Here is a 9,688-nt window from a genome sequence, read left to right as displayed (position 1 = left end):
TTTCACACGAGATGGCTATGTAGATGTGAAGCTCATTTAATTAGGAATTTATTTGGGGCAGCAGTAGCTTATTGAATAATCTGCTAATAAGCGATTGAAAATAATTTGTTGATAAGTGACTATTATAAATTTTTTATTTTTTTTGGAAAAGTCAAACCGCTGCCAGAAAGTCGTTACCGCACCTATTTAGTTGCGGTGTGAAAACGCTGCTTTCAGCATTTTCAAAATGCATAAGCTGTCAAAACGCAGTTTATCCAAACAGGTCAAATGCGTTTTCAAAACGTCACCGCATAAGCTGCCTCAAAAGGACCCTAAAACTTATATTTGAATTGTTCTGCGGCACTCCACCTTTTGGAAAATAAAAAAATCATGTCTGCCATTAAAAAAGAAAAAAAAAATTATGCAAAATTCTTAATATCTCAACATTAATAAGAGAAAGCGAGTTCTTAATATTTATTTACATATATACCACATGAAATATTGCTATTTACAGAACACCCATTTAGATCCTTTTGTAATTAATAAAAAATCTCTCAAAAAGTCTTATGTATGAACAGAATGAAATCTACAAAAAAAAAAAAAAAATCGAAATAATAGACATTATAATTAAAAAAAAAAAATTAGAATAATTAGTCAATGCAATTCGTTGACCATTTCGAACAATATGGACGGTGGTATTGTCAACCAAACAAATGGGAATTGGGAAAGAAAGAAGGGAGAATGAATAAGAGGGTTGGGTCAACAACATGCCGTCAACATTAATTAATTAATAAAAACAAAATATTAATTAATTAATATGACAAAATTATTATTATTATTATTATTATTATTATTATTTCTTGGAATAGTTTGGTCTGGTGGTTGAATGCCCGGCTAATTAATGGCTGTTTGTTGTGACGGCTGAGTCTTACAGAAGGAATGGGTAGATTGAAAGATGAACAAACTGGGACAATGGCTTTGCTGGGTTGAAGCCTTTTTCTCACATTTGGTAGAGTGCTTTAGCTAAACATTTCATTAAAAAATTCAAAAATAAAATAAAAATAAAATCATTAATAATTTGGTTCATTCTATAAGCGAACGATTGAGTTCGAATGAAAAATTTTAAATTTTTGGATCATTTATTGAGTTTGCAGGAAAAAAAAACAAACAAAAATAAAAATAAAAATAAAAATTGAGGCCACGCATGTTAGAAAAAGTAATATATTAAAAAAAATATATGAATTATTTGACGAATAAATTATATATGCTAGAAAATTTATGGAGGTAGAGTAATGTATTATAGTCTTAGTATTGCATAAGAATTCAACGCACATTCAGATAAAAGAAAATAATCAGTAGTGACACTAGAAGATTTTATGTGAAAGATCAGTAAAAAAAAAAAAAAAAACCTGGGGGTTTGACCAGGTGGAAGGAATTTACTATAAACTGTATATTACATGTGTATCCCCTCGTGTTACTGGCGGGAAAGGGTTAAAGACTTTTCGGATTTACAACATCATTGCACGAATAAACTTTTTGTAAGTGGGCAGTGGGTGACGGCAATAGGTGGAGGCCGACAGGATGTGGTCGACAACAGTCGGCGGAGATCAACGATGACTGGAGTGATGCGGGACTTCCGCTCTTTAAAATTTCAAGTTTTTCTTCATGCTTCAAACTCTCCTCCCCTTCTCATGAGAAGGCTAAGACTATTTATAGTTTTCTGGGTACATTTTAATGCAGAAATATGAACCATTTTGATCGAACGGTCTGGAGAGTTTCCATTGAGCCGACGGCGTTTGATGAACATTTGAGTATTTAAGCGATGTCGGAATTGAGCAATGTTGAGCTAGTTTGAATCTTTTCATCAAGATGCTCGATTCGACAATAGGCCTGCTAGATTCGACATTCATTTGACCTTTAAAATATGCCCAGAAAACTTTCAAGAATGGTTCAATGACTTGATCTGAGCTTGATTTTACTCAGATTGAACTAATATTGTAGATCTTTTAATGTCACTGGTCTAGGATAACACCTAGCCAGCATGTTGATCTGAGGAAGAGGAGGAATCTATGATCAATATGGTATTGAACTTACTAAGCTAGAGTACATAAGGCGCTAGAAGATCACAAAGAAAACTCTAGTCAAAGAAAAAAAAAGTCACTGAAAAGAAAAAAAAAACAAGCCGACCCCAAAATAAATGCTAGGGTGGCTCAGACAACTCATCCTGCCTCTTCTAGTGGTGTAGGAACATACGACTATTTGTAACATTGGGTTCTTCTTGTCGAACCAGCCAGTTTGATTGTAAGTTTGTTAAATTAGAGTTTTGGATGATTTTTATCGATGTTTAAATATTTTTTGTTTAAAAAATTACCTCTATATGTCATTTCTTAAGATTTGTGTCGGATGATGGAAATTTGATGGAGTCGTATCAATATATATATATATATATAGAGAGAGATAGAGAGAGAGAGAGAGAGAGAGAGAGAGAGAGAGAGAGAGAGAGAGAGAGAGAGATTGTTTAATTGAAAATGTATTGTTAACGAAGTTCACAGGTTTATAAGCAATTGATCAATGGGATACTTTGAGGTAGGAGAGTAAGTGAGGAGAAAGAAAATAAAGAAAAGAAATGGAAGAATAATAGAGAGTGAGATTCAAAAGAGTTTTGAAATTTAAGTTATTTTGTTTTTTTTTTTTTTTTTTTGGTGAGAGAACTATTTGTAATCATTTACATGCAATAAAAATATTTATCTTCGTCACTATAAGGAGTAGGGAATGTAGGTAATAATCAAATTATTCTAAATAAATTAATTGGTTTGTATTTATATTTGGTAAATAAATAAATATTTTAAGATTAAAAAGTCAAATTTAAATATAATTAATTATTAATAATACAGAGTAGAACAAATAACAAATTAGATTGGATGCGTCATCAACAAATTTTTATTATCTGACGCGAATTTACATGTGTTTTTAAATAATAAATGTTTTAAATTCAAATTCAAGCTCTTTGAGTCCAACCAAACCCAAATCAAGCTATCGAAGCATATTTGGAGGCTTTGGATCGTCAATTGAAAGGCCAAATAAACCCCAATTTGATGCATTTATAGTCGAAACGAGCATCTAGACCATGTGAACCCGGTGAGCACAATATTATTAAATTATAAGAGCATTAAGACATTCAAATTGTTAAAAATCTCTTATGATTAATGAGGATAAAAATCAAGTGATTGAAGAAATTATTCACCAAAAAATTTAAATGACCCCCCCCCCCCCCCCCCGGTGATAACCACGGGCCTCAATGGGAGCCGACCACTATCAACCATAGGTTACCAACGATCTTTTGCAAACATTGTAGTTTGAATACGACCATTTGTGTCTAACGCATGAATTGAAGACCCGACGATAATTATTTATTTTTGTAGTCGCCAATCACCATACATCTACCACCGCTCGTCAGCCACCATAAACCGTTGCCGACCGCCGACCACCGCCAACCGTCTTTGTTCGCTAACATTGACCTCTATTTGCAAATGTCATAGTACGAATATAGCTTTTGTGCCTAACACTCGCTTTTTATTTACATTGTATTAAAACATGTAATTTTCATCATAAATTGATAACCCCGTTTTCCCTGTTGTGAGAGAATTGGCACTCTTGTACTTACACACTTATACTCGATTATTTTGACCGGCTAGAACTTGTCATAGTTCGAATAATGCAGTTATGGTTTCTTCAAAAAAAGTTAATTAGGGCTTGATTTGTTCAATTGCTCGTATTCAATTTATTTAATTATTTCTTCGACCACTTTCAATTTATTTCGGTTCAAATTCATTAAACTAATAAATTTCAAAACAATGACGAGTTGAAATGAGTAAATAAATTTGAATTGAGCTGAACATGAAAGTGCAATTCACATGCTATTTCAAACACGAATAAAAATTTTTAATTTAGCATTTGACTCACTCAAATTCGACTCATTTACACGCCTAATTGAACCTGTGTGAAATGTCCTGGTAGCTAAACACATGAGAATTGGGTGATAAATGGTACTTATGTAAAGATCCTTAGCATATAAATTGTTCTAACATGTTCATTGCCCTTGTGATCATCAAAGTCACCTTTAGTTCCAACCAATCCATTTTGTTGTTCCATCTTCTTCAACATAGATTGCACAATCTCTAGCTCTTGATCTCTATGAGTTGGACGGGCATTAATTTTTACCCACATGATCTTCAAGATTTTACATGTGCCTTAGTCAAGCCTCTCAATAATTTCATCCGTTCATATGGGTCAAACTCATGGCAAGCAGTACCCTTCAATCCTCTACATAATTCTTTGAGTCATTCCTCTTCTTGTTTGCGATATGATCGTACACTCTCCACACCATTCAGGATGTTAAACTCGAATTGGTGTGTGAATCACACCCAATATATATGGCGTAGAGAGAGAGAGAGAGAGAGAGAGAGAGAGACTTAAGAGACTTAAGAGACATAAGAGACTTAAGAGTATAATGTAAGTAACACATATTTGTATTTCACCAAAAATTCTTTCTTTTACATGTTAATGGTTCTATATTTATATTAGGTAGAAGCTAAATTATGAAATATTAATAATGAACTTGAAATTCTCTATTATCGGTCTACCGTCGTAACTGTCAAGATACCGTTACTTTGACTGAATTATTACTCGTCGGAACACCTTTCGCTTGCTCCATTATTAGAGAGTCATTCATCTATTATTCGGTCGACCTTTTTGGTTAGGTCAACTGAATCGCCCGCTTCATGCCGATTCATAGCTCTTTGCACTCGCTAGGATTGTTTCTTTGACATGTCTCTCAGCCATGATCACTTGATTCAATTTAGTATATTTTGATCACATGTTTCTTTCTTATCATGCTTCATTTGAAGTAACTTAGTTTTCATTGATGATCTTTGAGTAATTTCTCCCATAATAAATAACAATTTGAGTGGCCATTATTATAAAATAATTCAAACATCAATGTGAAATAATACCATACAAGGCCAATTTACAATGAGGGAAAATGAATTAACGTTTCTAAATAGTCATAAATCAAACATTTAACATTATAAATGAAAGCTATTAAAAATTATCATAAATAGTAAAATTCATATTAATTGAGCATGTCATTAATTCTCTCTAGGATCTAGGATTTAGCTTCCAATACAAACTTGTCGGCCCCATTATGAGGATGAATGTCTAACAATTTTTTTTGCTAAAATTATGAAAGTGAAATAACTTATTACAAATGTGAATCGAATGAAATGCAATGAATAAGAAAATTAAGGACTCCGATCGATTTATAATCAAAATTACACTGTGAAAAGTTGAATCATACCGATACGAAAAATTAAGAGCAGAAAAATATACCAAAATTTAATGTTGCAAATTTCTTAAAGAAGGAAAAAAATCACTAAGCGACGCCACACCTAAATTTGATTGTAAAAATAGACATGTATTGTAATTTTAGCACTCTCTACAAAACTAGAACTTACAATAATTCCATTTCAAATCTTCTCTTAATCGCACAAGAGAAGTCACACTCTCTGAAATCCATCTCTCGAACTTCACTGCTCTTGTAAAAAATCCTTCGAGAGTTCATTGCTTGCATAACTGTTGTCGTCGCTCTGAATCAAGGACTTTAATTTGAAATGTATAGATAACCGCCCGTGACGTAAGTACACTGACACTCAACGTAATTATTTCACGCTTACTGTTTCCAAGCCGAAAAGCGAAGAAGCCACGACATAGTTACGCTTATCTGGGTGTGGTTATGCCAACCTGGTTACTTTGGGCCAGCCTAGCTACGTCGGTATGGCATGGGTACACTGCCTCTCCTGTTCTCCATTTCTGAACATAAATTCCTTTTTCCTGGCCCATGCATATGCTAGCAGGCCTCTTGGGCTTAGAAGAACCCAAGACTTTCATAAACCAAGTCATAACTCTAGTTGCCGAAGTGATAACTGTCAACCACCCGTTGTGGAGTTGACTTATTAAGGCGGCACACCTAGCTCACTCGCTGAAGTGCCAAGCGTCATATACATCCTTCAATATTGACCTATCGAGATAAGCTTCTAGAGGTCAACTAACTACCGAAGCAAAGATCATCACGAAAGTTTTTACAAGTGTTTAAAAGATGTATTGGGGGCAATCCCCTCAAAAAGGGAGCTCTCTTCATTACTTTCCTCTTCATCCCTATTACTTGAATATTCTCTCAATTTTTATGAACTCACGAATAATACAAAATTCTTGCGGTTTGAAGCGAGTCAACACATATGTACAAGAACACTAGAATCTCTTTTAAGATTGCAGCAATCAAAATGCTGTTAGGAATTTGCTAAATTATAACATACTGTTAGGAGTCATATTGTAATAACTATATGTAAAGAAGAAAAAGTTGTAATTTCAGGTAATAATTAAATATCTGAAGTAAGAGAAAACGGTGGGTTGAGAGCAGTTGAAATTGACAAATTGCAGCTATGAAAGATCTGTTTGGGGGGAGCTGTAGTTTATTGAAAATGCATAAGTTGTCAAAACTCAGTTTATTCAAACAGGTCAGATGCGTTTTCAAAACACCACCGCATCAAATAACCTGCCCCAAAAGGGCCCGAAGTTCGAAGATAAAGAAAAACGTAATGTTAGTAACATTCATGTGAACAAATGTTAGGGGCGTTTACATACGCTGCACTCAATTCTTATGTATTTACATATCTCACCCCCTAAAATTTCATATTTACTCATATAGCAGTAAAATCATTAATCTCACATAAAAAATAGCACCGTTATCTTTTTTTTGAAGGTGAAATACACATTTTCATGCATAACTTTAAATCACCTAAACGGTATGGAGCTAATATGAAAGTTTAGGTGTTAGATATATAAATACATAAGAATTGTGTGCTACCTATGTAAACTTCCCTAAATTTTAATTTTAAATTTTAATTTTAAATTTTAATATAACTGAATAGGCAAGCCAGAAATGTACATCTCACCCATCGGTTATATTTAATAAGTTCTATGTTGATGCTTAATAGATCATATATTATTATGCTTGAATATTAAGTCATATCTAAGACGAAAAATTAAAAAAAAAAATCATATAATAATTTCTCTCTCTCTCTCTCTCTCTCTCTCTCTTTAGTACTGATAATAAAAAAATAGAAAATTACAGTAAAAATAAATGATGTTGAACATGGCTAGAATGACTTTAGAATGAGGGTGGAAAATTACTTTATAAAAATATTAAGTTTTAAAAGCTTTTTTCACCCTTAATTTATGATTTTGTCTAATTTTTATTTAAAAACTTAATCACTTCTATGTATACTTTTTTTTAATCTTACTTTCCTATTTTTATTTCAATTTCATAAATCTCATAATATCATCTTACTACTTATGTATAGTTCATTCTAGAAATATTAATTAACGTGATTGCATACCAAGAGATTCGCGGCGGTAGGGCAATTTATTGTGAGGGTTAGAGTTGCGCGAGAATTTATCGCACGAACATATAATAAAGAAGAGTAACAAGAATATACACCAATATTATCACTTGCAAAAGCCCGAAGAGGGAAAAAAAACGTGGGTTCTAGCCAAGTTAAAGTAATAGACTATATACTCATGAGTATGTAGATTCACCCTTCACCTAAATTGGAGAAGATAGCGTTGTATTTTTTGACAATTACAGCTGTGCGACAATAGTTTAGCTATAATAGTTTTATATGTGCTACAACAAATGTAGTCCTTAGCGATTGTAGTGATAGCAGGCTGTAAGGGCGCCATTGTTAGTAGATGCAAATGCAGTAGTCCGCCACAAATGCTATAAAAACTAGTTGCAATATTATTATGAAATTTTTAAAGTTTGAATTTTTACGGAAGGAAAAATTAAAATTTCAACCAAGATTTGAGATATATATAAAAACATAATCAACATCTGATTGAATTTTAATAACACAAGCAATAAAACAAAGCGCAAGACAAATAACAGATAAAATATGTCGAAGAGAAATCAGAAGAAGAAAACTGAAAGAAAATCTAACGACATGACCTAAAGCAATCGTGTAAGTTATAAAAATTTCTTAAAATAAAATAAAAAGGATTTTTTGAACTTCCGTTCACCATTTTCCTCCTTTATAATCCAATGAATATTCTGAATAATTATATCAACTGAAGTGCGGTGCGCTTTAAAAATTCTGCAATTCTTTTCATAACGAATATAATAAGCTATAATTTGAATAACTAAAAGTTGAAATCTCTCATAGATTTTAAACCTAAAAATTTAGCTTTTTTAAAAGTTGTGGTGGTAAGTAGTGTATTGCATTCTTATCTGACTAAGTGCGGCTGTTGTCAAAAACCTAAAGAAATATTCAAACAACTGCAGTCGTCTCAAGTAATTCTCTCTAATGCAAACCACTTTCCCCAACAAGGAAATCAGACCTACTTTTTTGTAAGCTAATTCGGCAAGCATAATTTTCGAAGTTGTAATTATATTTATTAATGTGTGCTGATATTAATATAATATCAATGGCCACACGGAAAATAAGCTTAAGGAAAAACTGGACTGACAAATTATGCCAACATGGCCAATCTGGCCCAACTCATCTTTTGTAGAGCATCGGCCCATTAATATCTTTAGTCATAATATGATTGTTTGTTTAGTACCTAAATATGTTAAATAAGTTTTTTGAGAAAATTAACTTCAGTTTTGGGTGCTCGAGTCAAGTTAACTTAGGTTTAAATATGATTATCATTGGCCACATTTATGCTTCGGCCCATCTTTCTAAATTAATAATTAGTAAAAGCAAAAATGATTAAAGAAACTCCCCTGGATGCCGAAGGCGTCATTGGGGCGATCTCGCAGTTTCTACGGGGTGGAGACGATGGGGTCGGTCCATGGATTTTCCTTCTTTTTGCCACATTTTGCTCAAAGGGTTGAAGGGAGATAGTGCATCAAGCTATTCGCAAGGGCCAACTTGATCTTCTTTCCTAGGGATCCCAGATAAGGGAACCCTAGGAGAGCCGTCGACTCCAACTATCGTCCATGTACAATTCATACTAGATCTGACCAACTGCCCATCCTACCTCCTCTAAGTTCAAAATTTTGACTACTTGTTGCAAAATCAACATCTTTCTATGTCAAAATCTTAGATTCCCTTTGAAATACTGAAATTCAAGATAAAAAAATTTGAACTCTCTTTCCTATTTTTGTTGCATTTTTTGACAATTTGATGGTGAAGCCCAAAAAGATATATTTTGTCAATTTGATAGTTCGAATAGAATATAAAGAGTATATATTTTGTAATTTAAAAAAAAAAATTGAACTCAAAATTCATTATGTTTTTTAGTTGCATAAAATCAACTTTAAATTGGCTCAAGTGGGAGTTTAAAACTACAATTCTAGGCTCAAAATTTTTATAAAACAAAGTTATGTCTACAACAAGGATTCAAATTCAGATGGTTAATCATGACTTGAATGATGGCAAAAAATACGGAAAAGAACTCAAAATTTAAAGAAAAATAAATAATTAAAATCCCTTCAGCTTTAGTTAGGGCTGTAGACGGCTCAACCTCGGCTCGTTCGAATTTGACTCGTGTTCGAAATTGGCTTGTGTTTGAAATGGCTCGTGAATTGTGTACGTGTTCAACTAGAATAACATATTCCTATTCGTGTTCGACTCATGTTCGACTCGAAATT

This window comes from Phalaenopsis equestris, unplaced genomic scaffold, assembly GCF_001263595.1.
Source record: "Phalaenopsis equestris unplaced genomic scaffold, ASM126359v1 Scaffold000002, whole genome shotgun sequence".
In the NCBI taxonomy this organism is placed as follows: Eukaryota; Viridiplantae; Streptophyta; class Magnoliopsida; order Asparagales; family Orchidaceae; genus Phalaenopsis; species Phalaenopsis equestris.
The sequence above is the reverse complement of the archived record's forward strand: the minus strand, read 5'-3'. Positions refer to the sequence as shown.